This window comes from Hipposideros armiger, unplaced genomic scaffold (genome assembly GCF_001890085.2).
Source record: "Hipposideros armiger isolate ML-2016 unplaced genomic scaffold, ASM189008v1 scaffold_34, whole genome shotgun sequence".
Lineage (NCBI taxonomy): Eukaryota > Metazoa > Chordata > Mammalia > Chiroptera > Hipposideridae > Hipposideros > Hipposideros armiger.
In genome coordinates, this window is record NW_017731384.1 from 5,441,492 (window position 1) to 5,455,708 (window position 14,217).

Genomic DNA, 14,217 nt, shown 5'->3' on the forward strand with positions numbered 1-14,217 from the left:
CAGGCCTCAGCATAAACTATCCCCGCTTATCCCTTGATCTTGGATTTCCAGATATGTGAGCAAATAAATTTCTGTGAAGCCACCGAGCCCGTGGTACTTTGTTATGTATGGCGGCCCCAGCATATTAATAAGCCAGGTATTTCTGTATTTCCTAAAACCTTAACTGCTCACTATTCACTTTCATGGGTGCAGAACTGCTGTATCATTGATGAGAATTTTAATGATGTTTAAAATTCTCTTAGGTGTCCACGATTATGACGTTTCATGTCATTTAATAGGTTTGAGTTTGCATGTCCAGCAGATGAAGATTTATTCTCAGTGAGGCCCTCAAAGCTCTTGGAACTGCCCATAATGACAAGTGTATTTATGTCATTACGAATACACACACATTCTCAGATGTAAAGGAAATGAAAGCTTCCTGAAACCGTGCTGTCCCATATTAAAGACTGACCGGGATGGCAGTTTGAAAGAGTGAGCTTATGATTACTGTGCCTGTAATTTGCGTTGATGCCACTGGGTAAAAAGTGCTTGGTTTAGGTCTGCATGGCTCATACGGTTTTGCTTTTGGGTCGGTTACTAAGATACTACTGTTTTCGTCCGTTCAGATGGCTATAACAGAATACCAGACTGGGTAACTTATCAACAACCGAAATTTATTTCTCACAGTTCTGGAGACTGGGAAATCCAAGGCCAAAGGGTGAGCGGATTCAGTGTCTGTGAGGGCTGTCCTCCAAGTTCACTGGTGGATGTCTTCTTGCTGTGTGTCCTCACAGGGAAGAGGAGGTGAGGGAGCTCTCGGCGATCTCTTTTCTAAGGGCACTAATCCCGTTCATGAGGGCCCCACCCCCATGACATCATCGCCCAAAGGCCCCGACCTCCCGATTCCATCATGGTTAGGGTTTAACAAATGAATTTTGTGAGGGACACAAATATTCAGCCTATAGCAAGTACAGGATAAGCCATTTGACTTTATTAAACTAGAAAGGATAACTATAACAGATGTCATTATTAACATTTACTTGATATGTCTTAAAGAAAGAATAAAACTTCCAAAGCAACGGTGTGTTTTACTGCTGCAGTTATTCGCATAACCCTGGTCAGGCCTGAGCGGAGGATTCAAACAGACCATCAGAGACGCAGGGAATAAACATAGGTGTCCTTTTTCTCTTGTTTTGAAACCGAGGCTTCCACACAGCTTTGGCCTCAAATCCCTTTATTAGTCCTATTCTCAACTTCTATTTGTCAGACTTTGCCATTTTGCTCTGTTCCTTTATTATTGTCTTTTTTTTTTTCAGGCAGAGAGCTGAGCCCCCACCTCTGATCTGCAGCTTCCCAATCCCCTCTGTGACTCTTTGCATCATGGGAACACTGCGTGAGCCAGAAAAGGAAAGACCGAACGGCCCTGCCATGTAGGACTATCTTCAGGACTCGTCCTGGGCTTTCCTGACCATGACTGTCATTTGACGTTAGAAGCCGCATCCGCGTCTGAGCAGCCGCCTAACTAAGAGTTGTAGGCTGTGTGTGGGAAATGCCTGCCTTTTCCATCTCTTCTCGCCCAGCTGAAACCGCCCTGCCCCAGGAAACATGCATGAGTAGGATGTAATTTCCGAAATGCCTTCAAAGCATTTCCCTGTATCAGCTGGATGACTTCCTTTCTACAGGCTTTGCAGGTACTTGCGGCAGGTAGGGAAGGCGTAAGGGAGAGGAGGGCATGATAAAGAGGCTCCTGCTTGACAGGAAGAGAAATTCCAAAGTGCTCTGGTGTCTGCTAAGGAAGGTGAGGTCAAAACCTGAGGAGAAAGGGTGTCAAGTGTTTAGCAGGGGACAGGTAGGGATACAGCCCCCAGCTCCAAAAGACAGACAGCTCAAGAAGAAACATGGCTGGCGAGGGAAAACCTTCTGTTTGGAAAAACACACTATCAATCAATGGATGACTCTTGATATTGATACATGGCCAGTGGTTTAGTCTGTCCCTTCTGCTAACAAAACTAAAAACGCTGCTAAAAATAGAGATGGATAAGATAGCTGAATAATGGAGATTTTCATGGCTTCCCTGTAACACTGACAGATGCCCAAATGTCCCCATTGCCCATCTGATTTTGGAAACTGTGTTGGATCAGCATTTTTTTTTTTTTTTTTGCAAAAAGAAAGGAACCTGAAGCATTCTTCATCACCTCTCCTTTTATACTTGAGCAATAGCTGTATGCAGAAGCCATTCTAGTCAACAGACTGTCACGGGCTGTATTAACCTCAAAGTAAAAGAAGAAAAGAATGAACCATCTATTAAAAGAAAACTGCCGTGCTTGTGAGTGATGACCTGTAAAACTCTGAGATTCATAGGTCCTGTAGAGGGCACTATTTCTCCTTGCCTACAATGTTTTTAAAATTTCAAACATCAGCAAGGGAAAGGAGCTACATCCAAGAAGGGCAGAAATTCAGAAAAGCTTCTGGGTTCGGTAATGATCACAGATGTCTCCTGGGAAGGAGAACTCATTGATGATGCACCTGATTGTTGCTAGAAGTTGTTCCTTTGGCTTCTTAGGGCTGGAGTTGAGGGTCAAGGAAAGCATGAGATAGAGTGAAAGCAGGGGGAGGGGGAGAAAAGACAGCTAACCTGTAAGAAGCAAGGGATTTTCATAGTGAAAGTTAGGAATTCAACTTCTCAGGAGGCCAAGCAACTACCACAATCTCCATTTCAGGCTAAGTTGTGCCATCCCATTCCTGGACCAGAATTCTTTTCCCTCTATAGGCTGCCTACCCCATACTCCATGTGAAGGGTTAGATTTTAAGTCTGGAGGAGAGTACCTTGTCGAAACGGAACTCTGGTGATTCCAGTCCTTCAAGCCACGTAACTGAGATAGAACTTTCTGGAACTCTTGCAGAAGGGAGATTCTGTCCCCAGAGCACTGTGATCCTGGACTTGTTTCAGGATCCGAAAGAGAAAAGCAAACATTGCCTCCAACAACTACAAAGACTCAGGTCTAACTCCTTGGAGGTTTTTCTCTTCACCTTGATCACAGCTAGAGGAAGAAAAGTGATAACAAGGGGATCAACAGGTAAATGAGCAAACTACTCTGTAGAATATTTGTAGTTGTACAAGTCCCTGGAGATAGGTGGGGACTCCATCAGATTGGCAGGCACTTCTTTGGAAAAGTCCAAAAGTAGCTTAAACATACAACGTTACAAGACTTACTGAATTACAGTCTTCTTCATAGAGAGTCCAAGATAAGGTCTTTCACTTTCATCTCGGCCTTCTTACTTTCTCCCCCTCAAATTGCTTACTTTGTCATGCTGCGTGGCAGTAGCAATTTTGTGACTAGAAATCACCTGGCCCTTTGGTGAGCATGGGCAGAAGTGACTATGGGCACCTCTCTGATTGAAACCCAGGAGGAGGAAAGTACGTTTTTCAGGTCATGGTGGTGCTAAATCCTCTTTTGCTTAAAGTAGCAGAATCAAGGGAACCAAACCCTTGCAGAGGAATTCTCTGTGGGAGATGAAGGTCAAGGGGAAGGGGAAATGTGGCCAGTCTATGATTTCCTACCCATGAGAAGCAAAACAAATTGCATTTCTCCAGGGAGATTTGCTTAACCCTCAACAAGTTTCAACCAGAGAAACCCATTTGCAAATCCCCAGACAATAATTATGGTACACACTTCTCCCTCCCTCTCCCCCAGATCAGGAAACACAGTGTTCCATGATAATAATAATTAAAAAAGTAGTTATGTTTAATATGGAAAACATACAAGGAGGTTCCTTGCAAATTTAAAATTCTAGAAAGGCATCCAAAAGAATGTGATAGATTTCTTTTTTACTGTTCATGAGTGTCATGGACTCTTACGGCTGGAGGGGTCTTTGGAAGCCACCCCAAGCCTGCGCATTCTGATTTTATAGAGAAGAAATAGGGATCCAATCCTTTCTTGGAAGAGTGATATATCGGACAAGAATTCTACGAGGTTGAGTGGAGATGGAATATTACAACACTCACATTAGACAGCTCTTCAGATATCCGTAATGGGTTTACTTCCTAAATGGTTGTGGGGAAGCTAGTTTTGTTGTTGTTGCTGCTGTTGTTATAACTACAAGCCACACCACATTTCCTGGAATTCAGATAGTTATTATGGGCAAAACTTAATGAAATGATCTAGATGGGTCCTCACCAGCTAGAGGACTTATTGGTTCACTCTCACCGCTCTGTTCTCCAGTCATGGAGTTGTTTTCATTGTCACATAGCAACAGTGCATTGGTCCCTGTGTTGAGGCTCATCTCTCCTGGTTCTGGAAAATCATCAGCAATGGCAAAAACCTCACATACCTGCTTGTTTATGAGCAACGTTTCCTGCGAAGTGTTCCTTAAACTTGTCCTTTGAGATCCTGTTAGGTAATCTTTGAAATTTGAAAATTTTGATGTTGAGCAAATTTAATTTGTTAAAAAATATTCCTTTACCTCCAAATTCCTCAGATCCTTCATAAGTTCATGTAACTTGTGAATGTCCTAGAAGGCAGAGTATTTCACCAACTTTTCTGAGTACAGACACCCTTTTTGGCTGAGCCTCTTGAGGGACAGGTGTCCGAAGGAAATGCTATATTTAGGAAAAGCTGTATTATTTCAATTTGTTCTTTAAGACCAAGTGCTCCTGGTAGCTATCTATTTCAGAAAAAAAAAAAAGACAAAAAACGCTACAAACTGAGGTTTTCATATAAAATTTTGTTAAGCAGTGAATAGACCTGGTCCAAGGATCCACTTTAAGACAAATCAGGTACATATTTAATCCTAGATAGGACTATTTCTTTGCCCCATGATCCTTTACAAAACATCTATATTGATGTATTTCATAGAGAACAACCAGTCCAGCGTGCTAATTTCCTATTATGTTTGAAATGTTTCTGTTTTTCTCAAAAAATCTTAGTCGTGTTGGGAAATGTGTGTTTCGTCTTAGACTAGTCACCAGACTGCGATGTTTGGGTTATCTGAAAGACACCGTTTTGCAGCATCAGCTTTCAGGGTGTTTTCCAAGACCGAACTATTTCAGATTCAAAAAGTGTTGGTGAATTTTGTTCTGCTGAAAGCTGCCAGTTCCAGGAAAGAATGAAGAATGTTCACACATCCTGCTCTCCTTCACTCTTTTATCAAGAGGGGTGCTGAACAGAGGGAGTTTGTGGGGTACCCCAGGGTTCCAGAGCTGGATCAAAGCTGCTGATGGGATAAGCCCATGATTGGAGCCCTCCATATGGCATCTCAGGACAGAGTCTCAGGCTCGCCTCCTTAAAATTTGGGTCTTTCATGAAGCTTAAGTTCCTGGTGGACATGGGGATGTCTCCCTCCTGGGTAAACCTGCCTTCTTTCTCCTCTATTCCATCCTGGGATGGCTGGAATGGGTAATTAAATCTCGATCTTTTGAGCTCCAGGGAGAAACTGGGTTATTTTGGGGGCTATTTCACCTGGGGTCATTTTCCTTTGCCTCTTCTTTTCACCCAGTGGTTGGCTTAGGTGAAGATCTGGGTCCAAGGAGGTCATTCAGTCTTCTGTTTTTTGGGCTTAGAGCACAGGCGCAAATGGAGTCCTGATGGTTTACATGTAGAAAGGGTTCCATGTAGGGGTTGGGGCTCAAAGCACATGGTGATCAGCAATGGGGTTTGTCTATTGGGTCGTCGGGAAAGTCATGACGCATTTTTGCATTGAAAAACATCAAAAAATACGTCATGACTTTCCCAATGACCCAACAGAATGGCTTCTTCGCTTGTGTCCTCAGTCAACCTTTGGTCCTAGTAAATAGATGGGGGATTTCTGATGTGCTCGTCTCCCTCTCCTTCATTCTCTTTATCAGAGTCACAAACATAGTTTTGAGTGTGTTCAGACAACTGAAACACAAATGGCTTATCCATCTGATGACACTGGCAGCTCAGAACATTCTAGAAAAGGTCCTAACTTGTTTCCCCTTTCCAGGGGGTGAACCTATATCAGAGCATTAATGAGTAATTACTCATTAGGAGTATGTGCTTCCAAAGAGATAAGCATTGAACTTTTGAAACTGTGCCATAGTTTAATTTGAACGCATTTCATGCTGTCAGCTCCCAAGAGGCCTGGACTAAATTCTGGAGAGAAAGACGTTTCCTGTCCAGCTTCTCTGGTGGCACAGGCTTGACACCGCGCTGAAAGCAAGGAGTCTGCCATGTTGGTTTCCACATTTGACCAGAAGATGGCACAATCTGAAAACCTATGTCCATCATCTCAGCAGACACAAGGGGTTTGTTTTTCACACTGAGGTCAAAGGTCCAAAGCAGAACTGGAAGATGACCAAATATTGCAAAAGACCATAATTCATATCCTGAAGACTCTTACAGTTCTTGGGTGTATTTCTTTGGGAGGGTTTGGGTGGGAGTGGGGGTTAGAGAAAAAAAACAGGCAAAAGAAATCTCCTGTGTACATTCTGGGAATTTTAGAGACAGTTGCCCATGTTCTTTTAGAGAAAGGTACAAAAACAAAGCACTTTTATGCTGTTGTAAATAACAAGCTGGGGTAAGAATTGGGAGAAGGACTTTTCATTCCTTTTGTAGAAAGAAACAGCTTCATGAATCCAGTCCCCTGACCTTTCTCGCTGCCCTGAAGGAACAGAAACTTCCTGACTTCTACAATCGGACCATTTGACAATTCTTATTCTCATGGAATTTAAGAATTGGAAGGGATTTTTGAGGACATTTGGTCCAAGCTCCCCCCAGTGCAGGAATGGATCCCATTAATAGAAACACCATCTATTTGCAAACCTCGTTAGGGTCCATAGTACTATCACCCATCTTTCAGTTCATTCTCAGACCTGCAGGGGAGGTTGTAGTTTTAGCTGGGCTGCTGCCATGATGGAAACTTGATTCATTCACAATTCCCTCAGGAAGTGGCTGTTCATTTATTTCATAGGTATTTGCCCATGACCTCACGTGCCAGGCACTGAGCGGAACAGGTTATGTGCCTTACCTTACTGAACCCTACGACCAGCTCCTGAGACAGGTACTAGTGTTCTCATCTCCCACTGCAGGTAAGGAAGCTGCCATTCAGAAAGACTAAGGAATGTAGCCAAGGAAACACAGCTGATAAGTGGTGATGCGTGTGGCAGGGGGCTTGCTTTGGACCCATCTGCCTGATCCAGAGTTCACACCCTGAACTTTAACATTCTGTGTCTCCCAAAGTGCCTGTGGACGGCGTCTTGGGGATCCTGCCTTCTCACTCCGACACCTGAGCATCTTCCTCTGAACCTTGACAGACACATCTGCCTCGCAGGGCACCTGGATCTATCCATCGTGTCCTCTTCAGCTCCTCAGTCTACTGGCTGCTCCTCTTCCCTACATGGCAAACCTTCAAATAATTGAATGCAATGAGCATATCCTGACACTCTTAATTTTTTTTAGGCTACACAGATGCTCCCTAAAAGACATGGCTTGCAAACTCTCAGTCCTCAGCTCTTCATATTTGTCAATGTCCCCCATTAAACATCGTTCCCAGAATGGTGAGACCAGGCTAGAGAACAGCGGCTGTGATTACGTTCCTTGCCCTGCACAGTGTCCTGCCCAGGGATGACCACACCAGCCGCCTTTTGACCCCATGTAAACCACTTAATCCCTTTGGGATTGTGTTTCCTTATTTGTAGGCCTCTACGTCCCCGTTGTAACCTTCTGAGACTTGCTATTCCTCTTTCGTTGGACGACTGCCTCCCCCATTAGTCTATGCTCTGGGAAGGCCAAGGCCATGGCCCTTCTCTCCGCCCTGGAGTTCCAGGCCCCATGCAGCTGCTGAATTGGTAAAATAATGAATGTACCACATGGGAAGAATTATACCCTCTCTTCCTCCTTCACAGGACTGCGGTGCAAAGCAAATAAGAAAGTACATGTAAAAGTCCTCTGTCTGGCTGAAACCAATGCTGCTATGATTCTCCACAGAGGCCCTTGCATCTGCTTTTTAAAAAGTTGTACTGTTGCTTTGCACAGAATACAAAACACCCAGGCTTTTCATTCCTTCTTTTATTCAGTTGTTCATTCATCCTTCATTTATTAAGAGTCTACTATGTGCTCAGATAATGTACTTTAAAGTACTATTTATAAGCTCAGCACATTCTTCTCATCTACCTCGAGTTGCACTATTTTCCTTGTTCCTAGTCTTGGCGCTTTTTTTGATTGTTCCGTCTTCTCATATCACTTACATGAGCCTAGTCTAAACTTATTACTTTTACTGCAGCGTGCAATGAATTCATTGAGTTTCCGCTTGCATTGGTTAGACACATGTGTTTGGTTTTTGCTTGCTGGAAAAATCATAGGGGTAGAATAGATGGTAGGGACTGTTTCGAATATGGGGTGGTACTGACATGCTTGCTTCTGTTTCTAGGATAGATGAAGACAAAGAAAGTGTGACTTCAAGGTTCTTGATTACACCAGGGAAATTTTTATTGTGATCAAAAGTAATCAGTCCTACAGTAATTTGTCCATTTTAGACTGAAGGAAGTCTAAAAAGTAAGGACCTTAGGAGCAGTTCATACCCGTGATGACGATGTATTTTTCTTTTCCATTAGAAGTTTTTACAAGTAGGTGAAATTCCTCTTTTACTTTCTAATGTTTCACACAAAAGTGTTCCATGGATTAGATTCTAATTCGATTCTCCACAAAAGACTTGTCTATGGTCTGCCCTTCTGGGAGATGTAAACGAATTTAACTTTGTTTATTGTTTTCAATCTTGACTTTAGAATCCTTTGTTTGTAGGACATCTGTTTATCGCCTTGGGGGCATGCAGGCGTGGACTGACTTTGGATAGATTCAGCTCTAGAAGCCAAGGAATCCCTCCCACTCAAACTCTTGTGGTCGCTTTTTCTAGGCATTGTTTTTTATTCTTAGACATATGTTGTTTGCAAAACTCTCTCCAGCAAATATGGAAAGAAACTAAAAATAAAAGTCCTTTCCTTCCTATAATTTGAGTTTGAGATGCAAATACTAGAGGAGACCTCAGAATCTTTTTTTTGGTATGGGATATTTTTTAATCTGCCATCTTGGACCTCCCATCCAGAATTTTTTATTATAATCATAATTCATAAAGGTCAGTGTAAGCCCTGACCATGCTCCAAAGATGTTTAGGGCCTCAGATAGCCAAAGCTCATTTTCTGGAGTTCTCTCAGCCATGACGTATTTCTCTATCCTGTAAGTTTGGCCGACATAGTCAAGGAAGTTGGGGAGAGCCAGCTGAGCTGTTGAAAGAGTTCTTTCCATCCCAGAGATTCTGCTTCAGTCTCTCTGCAGAAGGTAGAGCTAGATGCTATAACCACCCAAGCCCCAAGCCCTGGGAGGCCCCACTCTACCCAACACCCATGACATTTTTAACTGATGCACCCGGGTCATGCCAAAGGAGGGCTGAAGGGGAGTTCCATTCGAGTCCGCGTTACCTTTGCTATGGAGAACTCTACTATCCTCTCTGCCTCTTCCTTGAAGGATCCCATCAGGCCAGGTCTTATATAGTCCTTTTATCTGTCTTACAGGAGGAAGAGACTGCTGCAGCATCATGCTTTCGAAGGCTAAGTCAACTTGGGGGATTTTTCAGTTTCCATGGTTTTAGTTGTGTCATGGTCCCAGGGCCAGAGACTCCCTGACTCCTCCAGGACCAGAGCCCAATTCTACCCATCAGCTGATAGGAAAGGTTTTCTTCCTCTTGAGTATTCACACATTGCTGGGCCTGGGTCTCCCTGGTCCTAAGCCCTGGTAATGAGCTCCATGCCAGCACCCTCGCTGGGCTGAGTCTAACATCACACTTAACACTTCACTTAAAAGACAAGTGTTTACTATTGTTCTTTAATATTTAGTCCTTCAACAGTGAGCAGCCAGGTCTCTGAGTCTCTTTAATCAATATCAGTTATTTGATCATGATCTTGCCTTATCTCTTACCCTGGAGGACAGGGACATGCAGCTGGACCCATGAGATGGGTTTCATGAGATGGTGAAACACAGAGGTTTTTACATAGACTCTGGGGTCAGACAGTTTCGGTTCTAGTCCCACATCTGATGCTCAATACTTACTGACCTCTGTCTGGTAAGTTACCTAGACTTTCCAAGCATTGATTTCCTCATTCTAAATAAAAATTACAAACAAACAATAGGGTAATGTATAAAATAGGGTAATTATGAAGACTAAATTAAATACTACACTTAAAGGGTTCAGCACAGTGCTGAGCACCAAATAAGTCCTCAATAAATGATAATAAAAGAAAGGAGGCATCAAAGAGAGACTTTTGGTACCTCAGTCTCCAATGCCTGGGGTCTGAGTTCAGGCTTCCCAAAACTGGTTTATTGTCAAGAACGTCAAACGCCACCCTCCCATTAGATCAGAGGTTCTCAACAGTAGCAGTATTGACATTTTGAGCTGGATAATTGTTTGGTGTGAGACAGCGTTTTGTTTAGTGGTGTCACTGTCCTCCACACTCTAGATGCTGCCAGCACTGCCCTTCTCCAAGTTGGAACAATCAAAAATATTTCCAGACATTGTCAAATGTTTGCCAGGGGACAAAATCCTTCCTGGTTAGGAACCACTTCATTAGACCAGAAATAGATTGCTCAGATACAAACGGGCTGAACACATGGTATATTCAGCTGGTCATTTGTTCCTAGAACACCACAGTGGTTTTTCATCCACTTTCTGTTTGTCCCCTTAACTGCCACAATACTGAAAACCACTCCCTCTCATATCAACATCAGAACCTGTGTTACTAAGAAAACGAATGCTTTAAATGTTTGACATTTTTTAATGTACTTATTGACCATTTATAGATATTGTTTAGAGAAATGTCTACTCAAATTTTGGCCTATTTTTAAATTGGGTTATTTATCTTTTTATGTTGAGTTGCAAGGTTTTTAAAATATATGTGTTGGATACTTGACCCCTTGTCACATTTGATTCGCAAAATATTTCTCCCATTCTGTGGGCTATCTTTTTACTTTATAGATGGTGTCATTGGACACACAAAGGTTTTTAATTTTGAAGTCCAACTTAGTATTCATTTTTTCCCCTTGTGCTTTTGGTGTAATATCTAAGAAACCATCGCTTAACCCGAGGTCACTGAGATTTATGCCTATGTTCTTTTTAAAGAATTTTATAGCGTTTGCTCTTACATTTAGGTTTTTTGATCCATTTTGAGTTAATTTTTGTATGTGGTATGAGAAAGGGTCCAATTTCATTCTTTTGTATGTGAATATTCTAGAATATATTTTTGTGTTGGGAGAAGGCCGAATACATCTTGGCACTTAGGCAATTTCCAAATCGGGAAACTGACTGCTTACTCCCAGTTGTAAGTATGTGTCACTGGAGCTGTGATTTGGCCGTCAACTGTGAAGGGACAGGTTCTTATTTTAACAAAGCCCAAGGGACTCTTAATTATCATGATGGCTTTTCTCCGTAGAATTCTGAGGCTTCGATTATGTGTTAGGGAAGGGCCTTATTGTCCAGGATGGAAACATCTTTTAGGCAGATGGGGATTTTGGCTGTCATGGCATCTGGCTGACAAGAATCTTGCGGCATTGAGTCCTGGGACTAAAGTTGCATAATGTAATGACAGGGTCAGTTTATGGCCTGACTTCAGGGAGGACAGCAGGCTTTCCTTTAAGAATTGTCTTTCTTCCTATACGCCATATGCTCTTAAAAATATGAGACATAGCAGACCCAGAAAAATGCTAAAAATTCCACCCTTTCCACCAAGGGGATTCAGAAATTAAAATGAGTGGCATTGAGAGTTTTTATTCCTACTCAGCAGTGGATAAGCTGGGTTAGTTTTTTTTTTTCCCTTAATAAAAAGTCAGACTTCGTGCAGCTTTCGTGGGGGTCCCCTCATTTTTCAAACCATCTCTCTACTCTTAGATTTGATTAATATTAAGTGTCCAAACATTGAATTAGATCAATATTTGTGACAAGCTCCCTGACACTGAGCAGTTAAAATGTGAGGCTCCTTTGGCCTTGGAATTCAGGCCAAAAGGTCCCACACAGAGAAATCCTTTGAATAGGTTAAAGGGTTATTTGTTGCTCTGTGTTGCTGTGTTTCGTATGAAACAAGTGTGGATTGCCCTAGAGAATTGTGTGGAGAGTTGGGAATGGAATGCTGTGTCACCTGTCAGGGTGACGGGAGATGGGTTTCCACGTAGTGAAGATTGCCCATGTGTGACCAAATGCCAGTCCGAAGGATGTAGCCTTCCTGGAGCAGGGACTGCTTGGTCCTGTGGCCTGGATAAAGCCCATGCTGTGTGTGTGTGTGTGTGTGTGTGTGTGTGTGTGTGTGGCATCGTATGCCAGTCACCAGCAGCAGTGAGGGATGCGAACATGCCACCATAGGACAGCATCCAAGACACCGACGGCCAGCGTTGTGTGGCCATTCTGTGAGCACGACGCTTTTAAACACGGGCTGGAATGGGTACACTAGAAGGCGGAGCCAGGCTTTTTTTTTTTTTTTGTATCACATGAAGCAAAGAACACCCCCATCACTCTGAGAACGTGTCCCTTTGGCGTGGGACTTTTTTTCCACTCTATTTCTCCTGTCTACTTACGGTAAAGCCTTGGACTGCGAGTAACTTCGTGTGCGAGTGTTCTGCAAGACGAGCAAACGTTTCTTATATATTTTGACGTGGTAAACAAGCGATGTCTTGCAATACGAGTAGTTTGCTTCCGGAATGAATTATGCTCGCAAACCAAGGAACTACTGTATTTGCTCACTGCAAGTCGCTTAAGGACGACAAACATCTGAGTGGAATTTATTCTGATTACGGCCTTGAATTGCTGGTAGAAAACACAGAATTACAGCTTCCATAAACCCCTGCAGGGGAATAAGCATTCATTGTCTTTAATCAAGGTACTGAGACACCAGGTCCTGGAGCGCAAACCTGAAAGCAGGGCGTCACCTCTGCCGCTTGACGCTGAAAGCAGCAGGAAAAACAGGTGTGCTCTTCTCCAGCTGAGTATTCACAGTAGCAGTTTGGGCTAAAATGCACATTCACTGCCCTCTGTCTCCCCTCCAACAAGTGAGGTTACTAAAGAAACAAACATGCTTGGAGCATGGAGCACATTATTCTAGAACTAGGAAGCACGTAGGTAACAATGTAAACACAGTGCCATACCGCGGAGCTGAATGAAGGATGCTTCACTGTACCCACCAGCCTCTTTCCCCCAGGGGTACTTGCCAAAGAAAACCCACGATCTATTCTTTGCTGGTCATGTTAGATCTTTAATCCTGACTGTCATCACTTTTTCACACACCAATCAGAGGTCGTTAGGTGATCTTCATGTAAGCTGGTTTGGTTTTTGTTTTTTTAGTGCTTTAGGATTTTATACTTTTTGCTAGAATTCACAGCTCTGAAGCCACACGGGGCTTGGTTTACTATTTATAATTTGCCCACCTTATGACGTACAGCTGGACATGCTTTCCTCCCGTTTTTTGCTCTTCCATTTAACTCATGTAGATGTATTAAATTAAATCAAAGCAAATGAAAAGCACCTGGCAATGAAAAAATATATTTGAGGCAGTTGGCAAGCAGTGATATCTGTGGTGGGGTCGGTGATTATGGCATTTCCATAGCAAAAGCTTCAAGTGCCCATAAGTTGCCACGGATTGTTCTTCAAATTTGAGGTGATGACGATGGCGATTCTTCCTGTGACATTTACTGAGTGTTTACCAGAAAATGCTAATCATAGGCTTTCTGGTCATCCTCTCACTTAACCACTGTGGTTCAATCATAAGGTAGATGCTCTTGTCAGCCATCTACTATCACACATGAGGAGACCTAGGCTGGAAACAGCTCGGGAACCCGACCCTGATTGCCCAGGTCATCTGGCATTAGAGCCTGGCCTCTTCACCAGCAGTTCCTTATGTGTTTACCATACTCCATCGGAATCACTCCAATAAGCCCTGCGCTGTCCTTGGATGCACGTCCTCTGCGAAGGACCACGGATGATGGAACAACCTAGGCCAGCTCTCCCTGCGGCAGGCTGGTAAAGTACTAAGGTCCGTGCCAACACCACGGATGGCAGGACATCAAAGCGGGGCTGACGCTGGTGGATGCGGAAGCCACACCGTTGGCGTACTAACAACGTTTTGTGGAACTTAAAGAAACCCAGTGGCATCTGCATCTGAGGGAACGAGTAGGTAGATGAGGCCCAAGTGAAGCTTTGGCTCCGTGGTTCAAGTTAGTGTCGGTGTCCAGAGAGGACACTCGTACC

The 14,217-nt window shown here is 43.3% G+C and overlaps 1 long non-coding RNA gene across 1 annotated transcript in view; it reads right to left on the minus strand.

Annotated features, from left to right (window-relative positions):
- Positions 1-653: 653 nt before the first annotated feature.
- The window catches only part of LOC109380281 (uncharacterized), a 14,139-nt gene continuing 575 nt past the window's right edge, over positions 654-14,217 (minus strand). Inside the window, exons 2-3 of the long non-coding RNA XR_002123425.1 lie at positions 2,806-3,020; positions 654-1,790 (exon numbers count right to left, since the gene is read on the minus strand). This is a non-coding gene — a long non-coding RNA (uncharacterized LOC109380281). The remainder of the gene's footprint in view (positions 1,791-2,805; positions 3,021-14,217) is intronic.